The sequence below is a fragment of the Myotis lucifugus genome, unplaced genomic scaffold (genome assembly GCF_000147115.1).
Source record: "Myotis lucifugus unplaced genomic scaffold, Myoluc2.0 scaffold_302, whole genome shotgun sequence".
Taxonomy (NCBI): domain Eukaryota; kingdom Metazoa; phylum Chordata; class Mammalia; order Chiroptera; family Vespertilionidae; genus Myotis; species Myotis lucifugus.
This window is the reverse complement of record NW_005871350.1, coordinates 1,129,314-1,150,631: the sequence shown is the minus strand read 5'-3', so window position 1 is coordinate 1,150,631 and position 21,318 is coordinate 1,129,314. Positions and strand designations below refer to the sequence as shown.

Here is a 21,318-nt window from a genome sequence, read left to right as displayed (position 1 = left end):
GTCTACATGAGTCCCAGGCCTGAGTGCATATTTGTCTCAGGACTCTTAGTCATGACCCTTTCCAACACATCTTGAAGAATTTTCTTCAATTTGACAATATTCTCTCCATTCTTCATCTTAAAATGTTTCTTCACTTAATCACTTTTGTAAATATCAGCTTCACATTTCCTAGATTCTTGTATTTGACCAACATGCCATAAATAAAAAGATAAATGATGAAGGATATATTTGTAAAAAGATTCTCATTTTATATAATATATCATTAATATCCAAAATGTGTCAAGGGCTCTTAAAACAAGCAAATAAGACATCGTATTAGCCATCTGTTGCCACACATATAATAAGTGGGTATCTGTGGGTCAGTGATGTGGGAGAGGGGGTGACTAAGCAGGTGGTTCTGGTTCCCAGTCTTGCAGGAGCTGCAGGAAGTCCAGAGCATCCACTTCAGAGTTGACACAAGGCAACTGGGAGGAGGCTCAGTTCCTGGCCACAGGCTCTCACCACAGAACTGCTCATGATATAAGCATTGGCTTCCCCAGAGCTGGTGATGGGACACAAGGAGAGAGAACAACAGAGCAAGGGAGTGACAAAATGAAAGCCACAGCCCTTTATAACCTAATCCTGGAAGAAACCTTATGTTGTTGGTCACACACGTGGGAGGAGCCACACTGGGTGTCAATAGCAGGACCATCTTGGATGCTGGCTGCCATCAACATAAAAATAGTCATATATAAAGATATTTGTCTCCCCAGTGATTAGGAAAATCAAATTATAGCAATAAAAAAATATTTTTCACCTGTCAGATTAGCTGAAACTTTAAGTTGGATAGTATCTGTCATTGATTATAACGTAGGCAAATGGGTGTGCTTATACCTTGTCCTGGAAATAGACATTAAAAGCACAATTTGCAGTCACTTCTAATGGAGTACATCACTTCTAGGTATTTCTCCTGAAGAAACATTGATTCACATTCACAAGATTTGGGCTCAGGTGTGCACATGGAAGAAATGTTTGCTGTACAAAGAGAATAAAAACAAACAGGATGCCCACAAATGGGAATTCTTTAATAGTATGGTATATCCAGAGTACAGAAAATGTTGCTAAGTGAAGAAAACTCTGTGCCAAATATATGTATCTTGTGATCCAATTTAAGCAAATTAATTTTTTTAAAAACACTCTTTTATGTGATTAATACATACACCCACTCACTCATGTTGAAGTACAGAAAATCTGCATGCCTTATTCACAGCTCAACCCCCAGGACTGTGCACAGAGCCATCCTAGATAAAAAGTGTTAGCCGATGATCATTGGAAACAATTCAACACCAATGGGAATCCCCAATTTGGGGTGCATAAAAAAGGAAACTTTATTCAGTGCAAACAGCTCAATAGTGTTACAGCTCAATTGTGAAGCAGAACAGCTATGACGCGACCCTGGGGCCAGGCCCCTCTCTGGCTAGACAGTTCTGCACTGCTATGGTCTGCTCCACCCTGTTCCTTGGAAACCTAGCAGTGTTCCTCCTTAGGTGAAAAGGCAAAGTGCACTCTCAGACTCAGAATGGAGCTGAGCTATAGAGAGAGAAGTTCCTACTCCTGGTCCCTGATTGGTCCATCTTCATGTAAATCAGGAGTCCAAATCACCCAAAAATCACTGTCCTGATTGATCGGAATGGAGCCACTCCTGATTGGTCAGTGAAGGTGCTAATGGCGGGGGGGGGGGGGGAAGAGATACGAGTATACCTACAAAGCTCTGATTGGACAGGAAAGTCTCAGCCCTGTTTGTTGACATGTATTCCAGGAACTCCTTTATAAGGGCTAGTTCAGCTGGCAGAACACTGTGCAAGCAGGCAGTTCAGTGCAGAGGTAGATTGTTCAGTATAGGCTTCTCCCTGCAGTGCAGTTTTCAGGAGAGGCTTCTGTAAACAGCTATTATACTCTGGCTTTGTTTGTTTGTTTTGTTTTAATTTTATTTATTGACTAGAGGCCCAGTGCACAAATTCATGCACTGGTGGGGTCTGGCCAGCCCAGCCCCAATCAGGGAGGATTGGGGCTGGGCCTGTTGGGAGGAGGAGATAGCAGGAGATTTGCCAGCTGGCCCGCCCTGATCCAGGCCCGATCAGGGCTGGGCCGGCTGGGGGGAGGGGCCGCAGGCAATTGGCTGGTGGGCCCTGCACACAATTGGGGTTGGGGGGCCGATTGGGAGTGGGGCCAGCCATGGGGAGGGGCTGTGGATGGCAGGCTGGCTGGCCCCACCCCCTAATGGGGTAAAGGGTGCTGATCGGGGGCCAGCAGCCTGGGGGAGGGGCCATGAGTGGTTGGCTGCCGAGCCCTTCCCCTGATCAGGTGGGGTGGCTATCTGGGATGGGGCTGGGTGGGGGGAGGGTCTGCAGGAAATTGGCCAGCTGGTCCCACCCCTTATTGGGGTGGGGGGCCCATGAGGGCAGGGCCAGTCAGGGGGTGAGGCTGGCTGGGGGGAGGGGCTGCAGATGGTTGGCCAGCCAGCCCTGCACCCTATTTGGGTGCTGAGGCCATCAGCTGCGGGGCAGGCCAGGGGGAGGTGCTGCGGGCCAATCAGGGTGTTGGTGGCCCATCGGGGATGGGGCTGGCCGGGAGAAGGGCAGGAGGGGGCCATTTGGCCAGCTGGCCCCACCCTTGATGGGGTGGGAGAGTCCTATCAGGGGCAGGCCGGCCGGGGGGAGGGGCCATGGGAGGTAGGTCAGCTAGCTCCACCCCCTGATCGGGTGGTTCACTGGCCACAGCAGATTAGGGGAAGCTGAGGATCAAATCAGTGAATTAGAAGACAGAGTTGAAAATATTACTCAATCAGAGAACCAAAAAGAAAAAAACAATTGAGAAACAGGAGGACAGCTTAAGGGAGCTGTGGGACAATATGAAACGTAACAATATTAGAATAGTAGGTGTGCCAGAAGAGGCAGAAAGGGAGAAAAGAATAGAGAAGGTGTTTGAAGAAATAATGGTAGAAAACTTCCCTAACCTGGTAAAGGAAAAAGTCACACAAGTTCAGGAGGCACAGAAAACCCCAAATAAGAAGAATCCAAACAGACCCATGCCCAGGCACATCATAATTAAAATGCCAAAAATTAAAGATAAAGAGAGAATCTCAAAGGCACCAAGAGAAAAGAAAACTGTTACCTACAAAGGAGCTTCCATAAGGCTGACACCTGATTTTTCATCAGAAACTCTACAGGCCAGAAGGGAATGGCTGAAAGTACTCAAGGTAATGGAAAGCAAGGATCTGAGACAAAGATTACTATATCCAGCAAGGCCATCATTCAAAATAGATGGTCAAATAAAGAGCTTCTCAGACAAAAAAAAAAGGCTAAAGGAGTTCATCACCACCAAGTCAGCATTAAAAGAACTGCTAAAAGGATTGCTGTAAGGGATTGCTGAGAAGAAGAAATAGAGAGAGAAATCTAGCTATAAAGAATTAAAATGGTTACAAATAATTACCTCTCAATAACAACCCTAATGTAAATGGATTAAATGCTCCAATCAAAAGGTGTAGGGTAGCTGAATCGATACAAAAACATGACCCGAGTATATGCTGTCTAAAAGAGACCCACTTTGAAACAAAAGACACACACAGGATGAAAGTGAAGGGATGGAAAACAATTTTCCATGCAAATAGAAAAGAAAAGAAAGCTGGAGTAGCAATACTCATATCCCACAAAATAGACTTTAAAATGAAGGCCATCAGAGGAGATAACAAATGTCACTACATAATAATAAAGGGATCGATCCAACAAGAGGATATAACCCTGGTAAACATTATGCACCCAATATAGGTGCACCTAAATATATTTTTTTAAAAAACTTCTAGAGGACTTTAACAGAGAGATTGACAATAATACAGTCATAGTAGGGGATTTTAACACCCCTCTGACTTCCCTGGACAGATCTTCCAGACAAAAACATAACAAGGAAACAGAGACTCTAAAGGACACACTGGATCAGATGGATTCAATAGACATTTATAGAACACTTCACCCCAACACAGCAGAATATACATTCTTCTCAAGTGCACAGGATCATTTACAAAGATAGACCACATGTTAGGACACAAAACAAGTCTCTACAAGTTCAAGAAGATTGAAATCATATCAAGCATCTTCTCAGATCACAGTGGAATGAAATTAGAAATCAACTACAGTAAAAACACCCAAAAATATTCAAAAACACGAAAGCTAAATCACGTTATTAAACAAGGAATGGGTTAACAATGAGATCAAGAAAGAAATCAAAAACTTCCTGGAAACAAATGAAAATGAACACACAACAACACAAAATCTCTGGGACACAGCAAAAGCAGTCCTGAGGGGGAAGTTCATAGCACTACAGGCATACCGTAAAAAACAAGAAAAAATCAGCAATAAACTATTTAACCCTGTAACTTAAAGAACTAGAAAGAGAACAACAAGAAAAGCCCAGAGTAAGGAGAAGGAAGGAAATAATAAAGATTAGAGCAGAAATAAATAACATAAATTACTGGGACATGCGCATTCTGGCAAGAGGCGGGTAAATTTCCCCAAGCCCGGAACTGGCCGGGGAGCGGGCGAGTCGCCCAGGCCCCGCCGGCGCCCCCATGCTCACACCATGTTGAGGCGCAAGCAGGCGAAGCCCCAGCCCATCAACACCGAGAAGGACCGCGGCTCGGAGCTGCCGCCCCAGCTGGCCCCGGGTTCCCGGCCCCAACAGCGCTGGCGGCAGGGAAGCCGGGTGCTTCAGTGAACTACCCGGAGACTGGTGATGACATGAATGGGGACCGAGCGACAGTAAAGAGGCCTCGTCAGGAGGAGACTCACATCTGTGAGAAATGCTGCGGAGAGTTCTTCAGCGTCTCTGAGTTCTTAGAACATAAGAAAAATTGCACTAAACACCCACCTGTCCTCATCATGAACGACAGCGAGGGGCCGATGCCTTCCGAAGACTTCTCCAGGACTGGGCTGAGCCACCAGCCACGCAGTCCAAGCATTAAGGACAGTCACAGGGAGAATGGCAGCAGCTCAGGGGACATGAAGGAGAAGCCAGAGGCGGAGTCTGTCCTGTACTTAAAGATGGAGCCCGCCCTGCCACCCACAGCCCAGGACTTAAGCTATTTACCCAAAGGCAAAGTGGCCAACACTAACGTCACTCTTCAAGCACTACGGGGCACCAAGGTGGCAGTGAATCAGTGGAGCACGGAGGCGCTGCCCGCCCCCCTGCCTGGTGCCAACAGCATCCCATGGGTCCTGGAGCAGATCCTGTGTCTGCAGCAGCAGCAGCTACAGCAGATCCAGCTCACCAAGCAGATCCGAGTCCAGGGGAACATGTGGGCCGCCCATGCCCTCCACTCTGGTGCAGCGGGAGCTGACACCCTGAAGACCTTAGGCAGCCAAGTGTCCCAGCAGGTCTCTGCAGCTGTGGCTTTGCTCAGCCAGAAAGCTGGAAGCCAAGGTCTGTCCCTGGACACCTTGAAACAAGCCAAGCTACCTCACACAAGCATCCCTTCCACCACCAGCTCGGTGTCCCCGGGGCTGCTGTCCTTCGCCCTGAGGCCGGATGAGACAAGGGTGCTCCCAAACCACATCCCCTGTGCTTTGCTACCCCTGACCCCAAGCTCTGTGCTCTTCCAGAGCCCTTTCTCCACGGTGGCGTTAGACGCGTCTAAGAAAGGGAAAGGGAAGCCACCCAACGTGTCCCCGGTGGATGTCAAACCCAAAGACGAGGCCACCCTCTACAGGCACAAGTGTCGGAGCAGTCTCCCATCAGCATTTGTCCGAGCCCAGCCAACCTATGTCAAAGTCGAAGTTCCTGGTGCATTTGGACCCGCAACCATGTCCCCAGGCATGGCACCTTTGCTGGCGGCCCAGCCACACCGCCAGGGCAAGCAGCACGCCTGCACGCGGTGCTGGAAGAACTTCTCGTCAGCCAGTGCCCTCCAGATTCATGAGCGGACTCTCACTGGGGAGAAGCCTTTCGTGTGTAACATATGTGGGCGAGCTTTCACCACCAAAGGCAACTTGAAGGTTCACTATATGACGCATGGTGCCAACAACAGCTCTGTGCACCGCAGGAGGAAGCTGACCATCGAGAACACCATGGCTCTTCTAGGAACAGACACAAAGAGGGTCCCAGAGGTGTTTCCCAAGGAAATCATGGCCCCTTCAGTGAACGTGGACCCTGTTGTGTGGAACCAGTATACCATCATGCTCAACGGTGGTCTGGCCATGAAGACCAACGAGATCTCGGTGATCCAGAGCAGAGGCATCCCGACTCTCCCGGTGTCCCTAGGTGCCAGCTCCGTTGTCAGCAACACCACCGTCTCCAAGATTGATGGCTCCCAGTCAGTTAGCAGCGACGTGGAAAAGCCGGGTCCTGCTAACAGCGTCCCCAAACTCCAGTTCCCTCACTTCCTGGAGGAAAACAGATTGCGGTCAGCTAAGCAATGGGAGAGCCCGTGTGAAGGAGAAATGCAGAGTGACCGCTTGAACTGGATCTTTTGTTTTTGTCATCGTTGTTGTTGTTTAAAAACCCATCTCCTCCTGTTTATTTTTTTACTGATGTGCAAATGTTTACAGTTGTGACCACAACCTCAGGCACGTCCAACAATCATGATGTTGCTATGCTGCTTTGCAAACACACACACACACACACACACACACACACACAAACAAACACAGACTAGTTTTGTTTTTTTTAATTTTGGAAGAAGCGGGTCTTGCAAAGTGGCCTCATTACTTGAGACAAACTGTATATATGAAAACTTTGTACAAGCTAGAGGAACTATTTCCAAAGATTGTCCCCTGTTTCAAGTTGGAACTTACTAAACCACGATGGGAAAGAAACTGCTTAGCCTAACTGGGGAGGGGGAGCTGCATACTTCCAGGACTGTGTGCGGGTAAATGGACTAGGTCTGTCATCCTTGGTGACCTGCTTTGTATGTCCCTCAACCCTGCACCCATCTTTTGTTTTGTTTCCTTTTTGAATGTACTTTCCTTTTTATTTTTAACTAAGGTGTGGAGTTACAAAATTCCTTCCACCTTGGGACCGTGAGTAGGATGCCCTCCAATGGACGATCTTAGTCCCTCTGGAGTCAATGTGTGTGTTGCTGCTTGTTGAAATACAGTTCAGTTGGATCCCCAAGAGTGCCAATGTCTTCCCTGCTTCCAGATGCCGCCTTCCTGAACACCAGGACAGGTGGGCACCTGAGCAGGGGACCTCAGGTGACTTGATTTAGTTCACCAGTGCCTACTCTAGTGAAGAAATGAATCTTTCATTATTGAAGAAACTCATGGAGGGCATGTTTCTGATAAGAAGTTCACATACTGATTTTTGTAGAAATTTTGATGTGACTTATGCCAAGTAATTGTGAAGATTCTTTTCCCCCGTGAGTACTGCATGAAGGTTACGAAGTTGGAACAGGTGAGTCCTGGGTATGAAAGCTTTAATTTATCTACCTCATTTATTTTTTATTTTTGTAGCTTTAGTCTCTCTTTTCCTATTTTATGACCGCTGAAAGTGTTCCCAGCCCCTGTCTTAAACCTAAGAGTTGATGTATTGGTGGGAGCGGCTGGACCTTCAAGATGTTTTGTGATTTTTTTAATCCCTTTCTTGCATATATAATAAGCAAATGCTGAAACTTTGCTCTGATGGTTTAACGAGGAAAAAGAAGGAAAGACCCTGGTTTCTGAGTCTTTCCCCTCAATGTGGAAATGTACATCAAAACGTGTATCAAAAGTTGGTCTGAGTTATTGCACCTGACTTCAGGATAAAAAAAATTATTTTTTTTTTGCCAAGTTGTGCCTTTCCTTCTGAAATTGTAAATGAACACAATACTAGAACCTGTTTACACTGTGAAGTGGATATTGTTACAGAGGATATGCCAGAGGCTTTCTCACTGTTAGGCCTTGTGAATGTACGATCTACAGAGAAAACCTTGTAGTTTTACCTGCTGATGCTGACTGTTGGAAAATAAATTTTGGTATTTTTCCCCTCAAAAAATAAAATAAAATAAATAACATAGAGACTAAAAAACAATACAAAAAATCAATGAAACCAAGAGCTGGTTCTTTGAAAGGATAAGCAAAATTGATAAACCTCTAGCCAGGCTCATCAAGACACAAAGAGAGAGGAGCCAAATAAATAAAATCAGAAACGAAAGTGGAGAAGTAACCAAGGACACCACAGAAATTCAAAGAATTGTAAGAAAATACTATGAACAACTACATGCCAATAAGCTGGACAATGTGGATGAAATAGACAAAATTCTAAAAAAAAAAAATACATTCTCCCAAAACTGAATCAGGAAGAATAAAAAAACCTGAACAGGCCAATAACAACTGATGAAATAGAAGCTCCCACCAAACAAAAGCCCAGGTCTGGACAGCTTCACAGGAAAGTTTTTCCAAACATTCAAAGAAGAATTAACACCTATACTCCTCGAACTATTTCAGAAAATTCAAGAGGAAGGACCACTTCAAAACTCTTTTTATGAAGCCAGCATTATCTTAATTCCAAAACCAGATAAAAACACTACAAAGAAAAAGAATTACAGGCCAATATCCCTGGTGGACTGATATGCTAAAATTCTCAACAAAATATTAGCAAATCGCATCCAGCAATGCATTAAAAAGATCATACACTATGATCAAGTGGGATTTATTCCAGGGAAGCAAGATTGGTACAATATTTGTAAATCAATAAACATGATACATCAATTAAACAAATTGAAAGACAAAATCAAATGATCATGTCAATAGATGCAGAAAAAGCATTCGACAAAATCCAATACCCATTTTTGACAAAAACTCTTAGCAAAGTTGGATTAAAGGGAACATATCTCAACATGATAAAGGCCATATATGACAAACCTACAGCCAACATCATACTCAATAGGCAAAAACTAAAACCATTTCCCCTAAGAACAGGAACAAGACAGGGATGCCCACTTTCACCACTCCTATTTGACATAGTACTAGAAGTGCTAGCCATAGCAATCAGACAAGAAGAAGAAATGAAAGGCATCCAAATTGGAAAAGAAGAAGTAAAATTGTCATTATTCACAGATGACATGATATTGTACATAGAAAACCCCAAAGACTCCATAAAAAAATTACTAGACTTAATAAATGAATTTGGCAATGTAGAAGGATACAAAATTAACACCCAGAAACCTATGACTTTTTTATACGCCAACAATGCACTCACAGAAAGAGAAATTTAAAAAACAATCCCATTTACCATTGTACCAAAAAAATTAAGATACCTAGGAATAAACTTAACTAAGGAGGTAAAAGACCTGTACTCGGAAAACTACAGGACATTGAAAAAAGAGATAGAGAAAGACATAAACAAATGGATGAATATACCATGTTCATGGATTGGTAGAATCAACATCATTAAAGTGTCCGTATTACCCAAAGCAATTTATAGATTCTATGCAATTCCCATTAAGATACCAACAGAATATTTCACAGACCTAGAACAAACTCTCCAAAAATTCATCTAGAATAAAAAAAGGGAGAACCAAGATGGCGCCATAGGGAGTGGACCTGTGCGTGCTGCTCTCTCACAGCATCATTGAAACTATCAACTATGAGGTAAACAACCACCACTCAGAACCATGGGGAAGTTGGCCCAGTGGGAGATCTACAACTGGAAGAAAAGAAAGAAGCGCAGTGAGACTGAGTGGGAGCTACGGAGGCACCAAAACTAGAGGTATGCAGTCACACGCCAGGCGGGCTGCAAATGGATTCGCGGTTTTTTACGAACCCTCGAATCCTCTGGGCTTGCTCGGGGCGGGTCTCTGAGGCTCCAGATCCCACAGGAAGAGGCGGCCACGGCCTTGCAGTGGTCGGAGAGCGAGGGAAGCTCTGATGCACGGCTGCTCGCCGGCACTGAGGGACAAGAAGTCCTGGTGTCCCGGGGAGGCGAGGGGCGCAGAGACGTCGCCATCGCTATTTCCTCCATGCTGGCGACTCCCTGTGACCCCGCCCTATCCTCCGGGCTGTGCCAGAGGCACAAGAGGGAATGACTGTGCTTTTACAAACTCTCAAATCCACTGAGCTGGTTCGGGCGGGTCTCTGAGGCCCCAGGCCCCAAGGCGAGAGATGGCACGGCCTTCCAGCGGTCAGAAAGCGAGGGAGGCTCTGGCGCTCGGCTGCTCGCAGGCACTGGGGGACGCAAAGTCCTGGTGTCCTGGATAGGCAAGGGGCCGCTGAGTCTCCGCCCCGGCGACTCCCTGTGACCCCACCCTACGCAATTTACATTCCCATCTGGGCTGTGCCAGACTCACAAGTAGAAACGCCTTTGCTTTTGCAAACTTTCAAATCCACTGAGCTGGTTCAGGCGGGATCATGAGGCACCAGACCCTACGGGGAGAGGCAGCACGGCCTTGCAGCCATCAGAAAGCGAGGGAGACTCTGTTGCACAGCTGCTCGCCGGCACTGGGGGACACAAAGCCCTGGCAGAGATTCAAGGGGCCGCGGAGACTCAGCCAGTGCTATTTGCTCCGCCATGGCGACTCCCTGAGACTCAGCCCTAATCAATTTACATCCCCATCCAAGCTGTGCCAGGTGCACAAAAAGACCCACCTGCGCTTTTGCAGCCTATCCCAACAAATTGCAGACTTCAACTGCTCGCAGCCATGGGAGACACACTCAAGAAGCAGGCCCAGGAGAACCAGGATGGCGGCATAAGGAAGAGACCTGTGCAGGCTACCTCACACAACAACATCGAAACTACCAAATATCAGACAAACACCTATCATACAGAACCATGGGAAAGTTGGCCCAGTGGAAGCTCTACAACTGGAAGGAGAGAAAGAACATTGAGACTGAGTAGGATGTGACACCAAGTACAGAGCCCAACCCAACAAACTGCAGATTTCAACTCCTCGCATAGAAAGAAGCGCATTGAGACTGAGTAGGATGTGCAGAGGCACCAAGTACAGAGCCCATCCCAGCAGGCTGCAGATTTCAGCTCCTTGCATCTGGGAGGGACGCAATCGGGGGGCAGAGTCGGATCCGGGGCAGGCCGGGGCTGGGCCTGACTGGGCCGGCACTGTGGAACCGCTGTACCAGCAAGCACACAAACATGCCCACTGGTTCCAGTCTCTTGTGGGGCGCTGGGGGACAGCAGACAGGCAGTCTGTGCACTTGGTGGAGGGCAGGAGTGCTGGATGTTCAGCCACCAGGAACGCCTGGAGATTTTGTCTGGTGGGGAGCCGCAGGCAGGGGACAGAGGGCCAAACTTCCTGTTTCCCCGGTAAGGCTGGGATGGCCCCAGTGAGGTCGGGACAGCCCCGGTGAGAACAATACGACCCCGGTGAGGTCGGGACGGCCCCGGTGAGGTTGAAACGGCCCCGGTGTGGTAGGGACAACCCTGGTGAGGTTGAAACGGCCCCGGTGAGGTTGAAACGGCCCCCGTGAGGTAGGGACGGCCCCTGTGAGGTTGAAACGGCCCCCGTGAGGTAGAGACGACCCCGGTCAGGTTGAAACGGCCCCCATGAGGTAGGGACGACCCCGGTCAGGTTGAAACGGCCCCGGTGAGGTCGGGACGGCCCCTGTGAGGTTTAAACGGCCCCAGTGTGGTAGGGAAGACCCCGGTGAGGTTAAAACGGCCCCCGTGTGCAAGGGACGACCCCGGTGAGGTTGAAACGGCCCCGGTGAGGTCAGGACAACCCCGGTGAGGTTGAAACGGCCCCCATGAGGTAGGGACGACCCCGGTCAGGTTGAAACGGCCCCAGTGTGGTAGGGACAACCCCGGTGAGGTTGAAACGGCCCCGGTGAGGTTGAAACGGCCCCCGTGAGGTAGGGACGGCCCCTGTGAGGTTGAAACGGCCCCCGTGAGGTAGGGACAACCCCGGTCAGGTTGAAACGGCCCCGGTGTGGTAGGGACAGCCCCGGTGAGGTTGAAACGGCCCCCATGAGGTAGAGACGACCCCGGTGAGGTTGAAACGGCCCTGGTGAGGTTGGGACGGCCCCTGTGAGGTTTAAACAGCCCCAGTGTGGTAGGGACGACCCCGGTGAGGTTGAAACGGCCCCGGTGAGGTCGGGACAACCCCGGTGAGGGTGAAACGGCCCCGGTGTGGTCGGGACGGCCCCGGTGAGGTTGAAATGGCCCCCGTGAGGTAGGGACGGCCCCGGTGAGGTTGAAACAGCCCTGGTGAGGCTCAGACGGCCCTGGTGAGGTTGAGACTACTCCAGTGAGGTTGGGACAAATAAAGGGGACCAGTATAGACTGATGAACAGGGGTAGATACAGAAGCAGAGCAACATTGAACAGAATGTCAAACTACAGTGGGAAGCCTGGGGAGGGTTTGGGGGGGGGATTAAGAGATCAACTGAAGGACTTATATGCATGCATATAAGATTAACCAATGGACACAAGACACGGGGCGGGGGGGGCGGGTTGTAGGGGCCGGGGGAATGTCAAGGGGGGGGCGGAAGAAGACATATGTAATACTCTTTGTAATACTTTAAGAAATAAAAATTATTAAAATATTTTAAAAAAAGAAAAAAAAAAGACCCCGAATAGCTGCAGCAATCCTGAGAAAGAAGAACAAAGTTGGAGGGATCCCAATACCAGATATACAGATATATTATAAAGCCACTGTTCTCAAAACTGCCTGGTACTGTCACAAGAACAGACGTATAGACCAATGGAACAGAACAGAGAACCCAGAAATCGACCCAAGCCATTATGCTCAATTAATATTTGACAAAGGAGGCAAGAGAATACAATGGAGTCAAGATAGTCTTTTCAGTGAATAGTGTTGGGAAAATTGGACAGATACATGCAAAAAAATTAAACTAGACCACCAACTTACACCATACACAAAAATAAACTCAAAATGGATCAAGGACTTATATGTAAGACAGAAAACCATAAAAATCGTAGAAGAATCCATAGGCAGCAAAATAGCAGACATATGTTGTACAATATCTTTACCAATACATCTCCTAGGGCAATGGAAACTAAGGAGAAAATAAACAAATGGGACAACAACAAAATTAAAAGCTTCTGCACAGCAAAAGAAACCATCAACAGAACAACAAGAAAGCCCACTGCATGGGAGAACATATTTGCCAATGTTATCTCTGATAAGGACTGAATCTCCAAAATTTATAGGAAACTCATACTACTTAACAAAAGTAGGATGAACAATCCAATCAAAAAATAAGCAAAGAATCTAAATAGACACTTTTGGAAAGAGGACATGCAGAAGGCCAAGAGATATATGAAAACATGCTCAAAGTCACTAATCATCTGAGAGATGCAAATCAAAACAACAATGAGGTACCATCTCACACCTGTCAGAATGGCTATCATCAACAAATCAACAAATGACAAGTGCTGGAGAAGATGGGGAGAAAAAGGAACCCTTCTTCACTGCTGGTGGGAATGCAGACTGGTGCAACCACTGTGGAAAACAGTATGCTGTTTCCTCAAAAAAATTAAAAATGGAACTCCCATTTGACCCAGTGATCCCACTTCTAAGAATATATCCCAAGAAATCAGAAACACCAATCAGAAAGGATATATGCACCCTTATGTGCATAGCAGCGCAATTTACAATAGCTAAGATTTGAAAACAGCCTAAGTGCCCATCAGCAGATGAGTGGATTAGAAAACTGTGGGACATCTACACAATGGAATACCACACTGTAGTAGAAAAGAAGGGACTCTTACCATTTGCAACAGCATGGATGGACCTGGAGAGCATCATGCTAACCGAAATAAGCCAGCTGGAGAAAGATAAATATCATATTATCTCACTCATTTGTGCAATATAATGAACAACATAAACTGATGAACAAAAATAGAACCAGAGGGGGGGAAATGTTCTAGAATATAATAAAAGCAATCCTGTTATTTTCATATTTTTAATTTTTCCTACAACTTTTTTATTATTATTTTTTATCTTTTTAAAGGTTTTGATTTTTTAAATATACATTTTATTTATTTTTTACAGAGAGGACGGGAGAGAGATAGAGAGTTAGAAACATCAATGAGAGAGAAACATCGATCAGCTGCTTCCTGCACATCTCCTACTGGGGATGTGCCCGCAACCAAGGTACATGCCCTTGACAGGAATCGAACCTGGGACCCTTCAGTCTACAGGCTGATGCTCTTTCCACTGAGCCAAACCAGCTAGGGCTCCTACAACTTTTGTGATATCATACTATGTTAGTACAGTTTTGGTAATATTATTATACTTAAAATACCTTTAGTCTTGTAATATTAATGTTCATTGCATGTAATATTATTATATGTAAGATTATTTTTCTTGAACAATTGGTGTTTATTGCATGTAACATCATATTTAAAATCATTTTTCTTGAGATATTAATGTTTATTGCATGTAACATTATTATATTTAAGATCGTTTTTCTTGAAATTAAAAAAAAAACTGAGAAAAAAAGACCATACTAGTAATTAGAAAGATCCACACTTGGATGTTTCCCTCAAATCCAAGTGTTGGTTTTTCAAAATTAATATGGAGTCTAGCAGAACTGGTTGAGTACCACATAAACTAGCTTTCAAGCACAGCTGAAGTACCATGACTCTCCATGGAAAAAATGACTCCAGTCATGGTAATTTCAGTATGAGAGAACTCCCCAAGATAGAAGGCCCTACACATAACTTTCTCAGCATTTTAATTACCTTAAAAATAGGGGAGGCAACCAAAGGACTTGTATGCATGCATATTAGCATAACCAATGGACACAGACACTGGGGCAGTGGGGGCTTGCCCGGGGTTGAAATGACTTGCGGGGTGAGGAGGTCAATTGGGGGGAAAAGGGACATATGTAAAACTTTAGACAATAGCCCAGCCGGGTTTAGCTCAGCGGTAGAGCGTTGACCTAGGAACCAAGAGGTCACTGGTTCGATTTCCGGTCAGGGCATATGCCCAGATTGCAGGCTCGATCCCCAGTTGGGGGCGTGCAGGAGGCATCCAATCAATGATTCTCTCTCATCATTGATGTTTCTATCTCTTTCTCCCTCTCCCTTCCTCTCTGAAATCAATAAAAATATATTTTAAAAAAACTTTAGACAATAAAAAGTGGGGGGGGGGCTTTGAATTTTTATTCCAACATTTTACTATGAATAATTGCTGTGTTTAAGTACTGGTTTATTGGTCCTTAAAAACGGGAATGTATCAAAAATAAGAAAAAAAATATATAAAGGAATAAAAACTAGGAATGTAGGATATACCAATACAAATCTTGTGTACATCTGAAACTAATCTTATGTCAATTACACCTTGGGGGGTGACAGGAAGATGGAGTTATTTGTCAAATAGCACATGTAATATACCTCATATAGAGTGCTTGGTATTTCATAGGATCTCAAATGGTAACTATCACATAAGCCATAAAAGGCTGCACACAGAAAGCTGTGTCTTTTCTAGTCAGATGGGAAGCAGCAGAGACCAACAGATCCTGTAGAAGCAAGCTTCAGTCATGAAAGCTTAGGTTCAAGAGTCTAGCCTAAATAACAAGGTCTTTCCCAAAATCCAGTAAAGGACTAATTTTGCCACTCCTCCTGCCTTTGTGCTGAAGCTCACACCCCCACCAGGGGGCAGTCTCAGCAGCTGTCTTGTGGGGAAGCATGGGACTTGGTTGGAAAGTCTGGAAGGAGGATTCTCTGAAAGGTCAGAGGCCTCTAGGGGACCTTGCCAAAGATGGCAGCCACTACCTTGACTTTTCCACCAAACAAGTCTGAGCCCCGGGATGTTTACTTAGACATGTCTTTGCTTAAAGGACAGGATAGATACATATACTTTCTCAAGGATGCTTACCCTGCTAATTGTATCTAGAGGTTAATTTTAGTTCAAGCTGTTGGGACAATAAAAGCCAAACAAGGCAGGAAATTGAGGTTTTTTTGGCTCCTTATGCCAACTAGTCCCTTAGCTTCTCTTTCACAGAAAAAGAGAAAAAAGAGTTTTTGTTGGCAATATCTTATTTTTCAGTATCCACAAAAGTATTCCCCCAAATATCTGAAAGAGATAATCATATATCTAGAAAGATACAACCTCAATTATAGAGGGTCCTAATATAATATGATACAATATTCACATTTGTGCCTGTGCTATATATAAAACAATTAATGTACTAAAGTTTTGTAGTTTATTTCCTTCGAACAAAATTGTCATAAGCAACTCTAAAAACACCATGAAACGGGGACATTTGTAATACTTTCAACAACAAAGATTTAAATTTTTAAAAAATAATAATAAAAACAAACACCATGAGACTAACCAAAGTCACAACACTAAAGGTTGACCTTCCTGGCCTCCTTTGAGAACTCCTCTCCAGAGCTTTTCAATCCCTGATTCAGTACAAAGACGGACAACAGAAGATGAAGAAGGGAGTTGGAAAGAAGAAGGGAAGAAGGAGAAGGAAGAAAGGAAGGAAGGACTGGAGAGGGGAAGAAGAAAAAAAAAAAGAAGAAAAACAAAAGAGGAGAAAAGGTCCTTTCCATTCCTTTGCTCTTGCAAAGCAAAGGAGCAGAAGAGGAATGTCACCCTGACTCCTTTTTACATGGATGTGCGGAAGAGGCAACGTGTGTCCACAAGAGGGCACATGCTCAGTTGAAGTCAGCCCTGTACCTTTAGGAAATGAAAGAAAGAAAGAAAGAAAGAAAGAAAGAAAGAAAGAAAGAAAGAAAGAAAGAAAGAAAGAAAGAAAGAAAGAGAGAGAGAAGGAGGGAAGGAGGGAGGGAGGGAGGGAGAGAGGGAGGGAGGGAGGGAGGGAGGGAGGGAGGAAGGAAGGAAGGAAGGAAGGAAGGAAGGAAGGAAGGAAGGGTAGAGTTCAGCCGGTGTGTCTCAGTGGTTGAGCATCAACCTATGAACCAGGAGATCAAGGTTTGATTCCCAATCCATTCCCACTCCTGTGGGGACACATGCCCACATTACAGGCTCAATCCCCAGTGTAGGGTGTACAGAAGGCAACTGATGAATGATTCTCTCTCATCATTGATATTTCTATCTCTCTCTCTTCCCCTCCCTTCCTCTCTGAAATCAATAAAAATACTTTTTAAAAATGGAACCCTAGTTGGTGTGGCCCAGTTGATTGGGCATCGTCATGCACCCTGAAAGGTTGCTGGTTGGCTTCCTGGTCAGGATACATGCTGGGGTTGCAGATCACTCTTACATGGATTTCTCTCTCTCTCTCTCTCTCTCTCTCTCTCTCTCTCTCTCTCTCTCATCTATCTATCTATCTATCTATCTATCTATCTATCTATCCATCCATCTATCTATCTATCTCTTCCTCCCTCCTCTCTTTCTAAAAATAAAAATTAAACTAAAAAAAAAATGACAAGAGAAATAAAGATGCAGGTGTGCACAGCCCTGGGGCCTGTACCCTGCAGCAGTGAGAGGCGAGAGCAAGAGGAGTTCAAGGAGGCCAGGGGTGGGAACTCTGGCACATGTGGATTGGGCGCGCATGCCCTCTGTGGCTCCCTGATCAGAGCAGCACAGGTGGAAAGCCTGTTGTTTTATAAATTTTATAACCTAGGGCTGAACTCAGATGATCTGCAGGCAACGAAAGCATCTTGTTGCCCTCTGGTGGTTACAGCAAAGTAAAACTGGTGGGGAATTTAGCACTAACCTCGGGTGCAAGGGATGGATTTGTCCTCCAGGCAGAAATTCCTGACCTTGCAATTTGTATTAAAAACATCCAGAGTGCCCTAACCGGTTTGACTCAATGGATAGAGCGTCGGCCTGCGGACTGAAGGGTCCTGGGTTGAATTCCAGTCAAGGGCATGTACCTTGGTTGCGGGCACATCCCCAGTAGGGGGTGTGCAGGAGGCAGCTGATTGATGTTTCTCTCTCATCGATGTTTCTAACTCTCTATCCCTCTCCCTTCCTCCTTCCTCTCTGTAAAAAATCAATAAAATATATTTTAAAATAAATAAATAAATAAATAAATAAATAAATAAAAATAAAAACATCCAGAGCTCATGGCTCTCACGGTCATCATTTCACCAAATGTACATGTCCCTCTTATTCTGTTGTGGATGTGACATTCCCTCAGCACCTGTGGTCTGGAGACCTGCTGGCACAGTGGATAGTGCCTTTGTCTCCCCATGCTCCTTCCCACCTTTTGGGATTTCTAGGTGTGCATTCTGACAGGCTCCCAGCCTGACCACTGGACTCCTCAGGAATACCCAAGACCAGGACGGCACAGCAGCTCCACCAGCATCTGGCCAGGAGGCTGCTGGCGCAGTACTCTTCTTAAAATCTACACTAATAAAAGAGAAAGATGCAAATTAACCATCACTCTGCTACACTCAAAAGCCACGCCCACCAGCCAATCAGAAGTCAGTATGCAAATTAACCCAACTAAGATGGCCGTGGCCATGGAACTGGGGCGAGCAGGAAGCTTGGGTTGCCCCCGGCAATGGAGGAAGCCAAGCTTCCCACCTGGTCTGGCCCGCCCTGGGCTCCGCTCAAGGCTACAAAGTTTCAATTATAGAACATAAATAAGTCCCAGATACCTGCTTCCAGGCCACCCTGGAAAAAAAAGAAAAGAAAAAAAGGAGAGGCTGGAAGTTTGGGTCCCTGGGGGAAGTGGACAGCCTGAAAACAGCCATCAGCCCCTCACCCAGGCTGGCCAAGCACCCCAGCGGGACCCCCCCACCCTGAAGGCACAGTGGGCAGCCTGAAAACAGCCCTCAGCCCCTCACTCAGGCTGGCCACACCCTCATGGGGTGAGGGTCCCCGCTAGGGGGCTTGGCCAGCCTGAAAACAGCTTTCAGCCCCTCACCCAGGCTGGCCAGGCACCCCAGCGGAACCCCCACCCTGATCTGGGACACCCTTCAGGGCAAACCAGCTGGCCCCCACCCGTGCACCAGGCCTCTATTCTATATAATAAAAGGGTAATATGCAAATTCACCCTAACAGCAGAACGACTGGGAATGACTGCTCACTATGACACACACTGACCACCAGGGGGCACACGCTCAATGCAGGAGCTGCCCCCTGGTGGTCAGTGCACTCCCACAGGGGGAGCTCTGCTCAGCCACAAGCCAGGCTGACAGCTGCCAGTACCGTGGTGGTGGCGGGAGCCTCTCCCACCTCCTTAGCAATGCTAAGGATGTCCGCTCAGCCAGAAGTCAGGTTTACGACAGGCGAGTGCAGCAGTGGTGGCAGGAGCCTCTCTCGCCTCTGTGAGGGATGTCTGACTGCCAGCTTAGGGGGATGTCTGCCTGCTGGCTTAGGCCCCATCTCCATGGTGGACATCCCCCAAGGGGTCCCAGACTGCAAGAGGGTGCAGGCTGGGCTGAGGAACCCTCCTCCCACCTCTAGTACATAAATGTTGTGCACAGAGCCTCTAGTATTTATATATTTCGGCCTTTGAGTCAGCAAGCCAATTAATTTTAGAAGAGCACATGACTTTTAATAAACAGTAAGAACGGACATTGTGCAGGGAGCTCATAACTGAAAACGCCCCACTCACCACCCAAGACAAGGTGCATCTTTGCCTTCTCACTCTTGGGGAGCCACAAAATGCCTGAAATCCACAGCTGGAGTTTGGACATAGAGTGATGCTTTAGGCTTTATAGTTCCTCCTTGCAGGGGAACTTTTCTTGGGTCCATGTTAAAACACAATAGTTGGGGAAGGTGTGTGAAATGGGTGTAAGGGGTCAAAAGATACAAACTTCTAGTTATGAGATAAACAAATCCTGGCATGTAATGGACAGGGTGGTGATTGTGGTTGACACTGCTGTATCATACATCTGAAAGTGGCTAAGAGAGTAGGTTTTTTTAAAATTATGTATTGGTTGATTTTAGAGAAAAGAAAGGAGCAAGAGAAACTCTGATTTGTTGTTCCACTTATTCATGCATTCATTGGTTGATTCTTGTATGTGCCCTGACCAGGGATCCTTGGAATATGGGGAGGATGCTCTAGTCAACAGAGCTCCCTAAGCTCTCTAATAAACAGAGCTGGCCAAAGCAAGAGAGTAGATCTTAAACTCTCTCATCACAAGAAAATAATTTAACTATGTGTGATGATGGATATTAACTAAACTTCAACTTATTTAGCAATATATACAGGTGGCCCTCTGTGTCCCAGGGTTCTACATCACAGGATTCAACCAACTGATGGAAAATATTCAAAAAGTTACATTGTTACTGACATATATTATGTAGTTAGGCCTACAATTGTTGCATCTGGAGATTCCCCCCCCCCGCCATTATTCCCTAAACAATACAGTATAGCAACTATCTACATTGCGTTCACATTGTAATATAGTACTCTATAGAGATGATTGGACATAGGTTATTTAAGGGACTAGGACATCCACAGATTTTTGTGTCTCAGAGGGTCCTGGAAGCATCGGTAGATACCAAGGGACATATATCAAATGATTATATTTTACACCTACAATTAATACAATGTTATATGTCAGTTATATCTCAATACAAAAAAATACAATGGCGTTCACAAGCAATGATTGAAAACTTTCTGTATGTACCAAAATCACCTAAAGCAGTGGTCCTCAAACTTTTGTGTTTAAGATACTCAGCTGGGGGCACTCTCCCTCCCCCATTTCCCCAGGTGTTTTACCATTAGTTTCCTCACTCCCAAGTTCCAAGGGCCCTTCCTTTACCTCTATAACCTGTTTCCTAAGCCCATTTCTTATAGAAATTACTTCTTATACCTCTGTGATTTCAAAAATAAATGTTCTCTTACAAAAAAAAAAATACTCAACTGGGGAGTTTAGGAAAAAGGAAGGCTTCTTTGACCCCTTTCCCAACAATTTTAGGACCTAGGAGCCTAGGCCTTAAAGATACTTAGATGGTGTTGATACAGTCTGTTCCCCCTGCATGTTGAGAAATACTTACTGGTGGAAAGGTGGATTCTGAAGGCTCCTGCTTAGTTCATCCCTTTGGGGAGGTTTGTGGAGACTGTTGGCCATCAGCATTAAAACAAAAACACTTCACTGACTGACTAACTGCTCTTTAAGAACTCATAGTGCAACATGTCTTTCACATCCTATATAATAAAAGCCCAGTGACCATAATGGCAGAACGACCAGAACGACCACTTGACCAGTCACTATGAGGTGCACTGATCACCTCTTGGTCCCTTTCCACGGCCAGCAGGCTCCAATCACCAATGGCAAACGGGAGCTGGGGTGGGTGGCAGGGGATGCAGGTGGTGCCAGGCCAAGGCCCCCACCCCACTGGTCGCTCCACACACAGAGGGCAACCTGCAGCAGTGGTGGGGCTGGCAAGCGGGCAGCAATGGCTGATCTCTTGGTCCCTCCCCTGGCCGTCAGGCTCCCATTGCTGGATGGTGAATGG

The 21,318-nt window shown here is 46.0% G+C and overlaps 1 pseudogene; it reads left to right on the top strand.

Annotated features, from left to right (window-relative positions):
• The first annotated feature begins 4,614 nt into the window (after positions 1-4,614).
• The window catches only part of LOC102428731, an 18,709-nt pseudogene continuing 2,005 nt past the window's right edge, over positions 4,615-21,318 (top strand).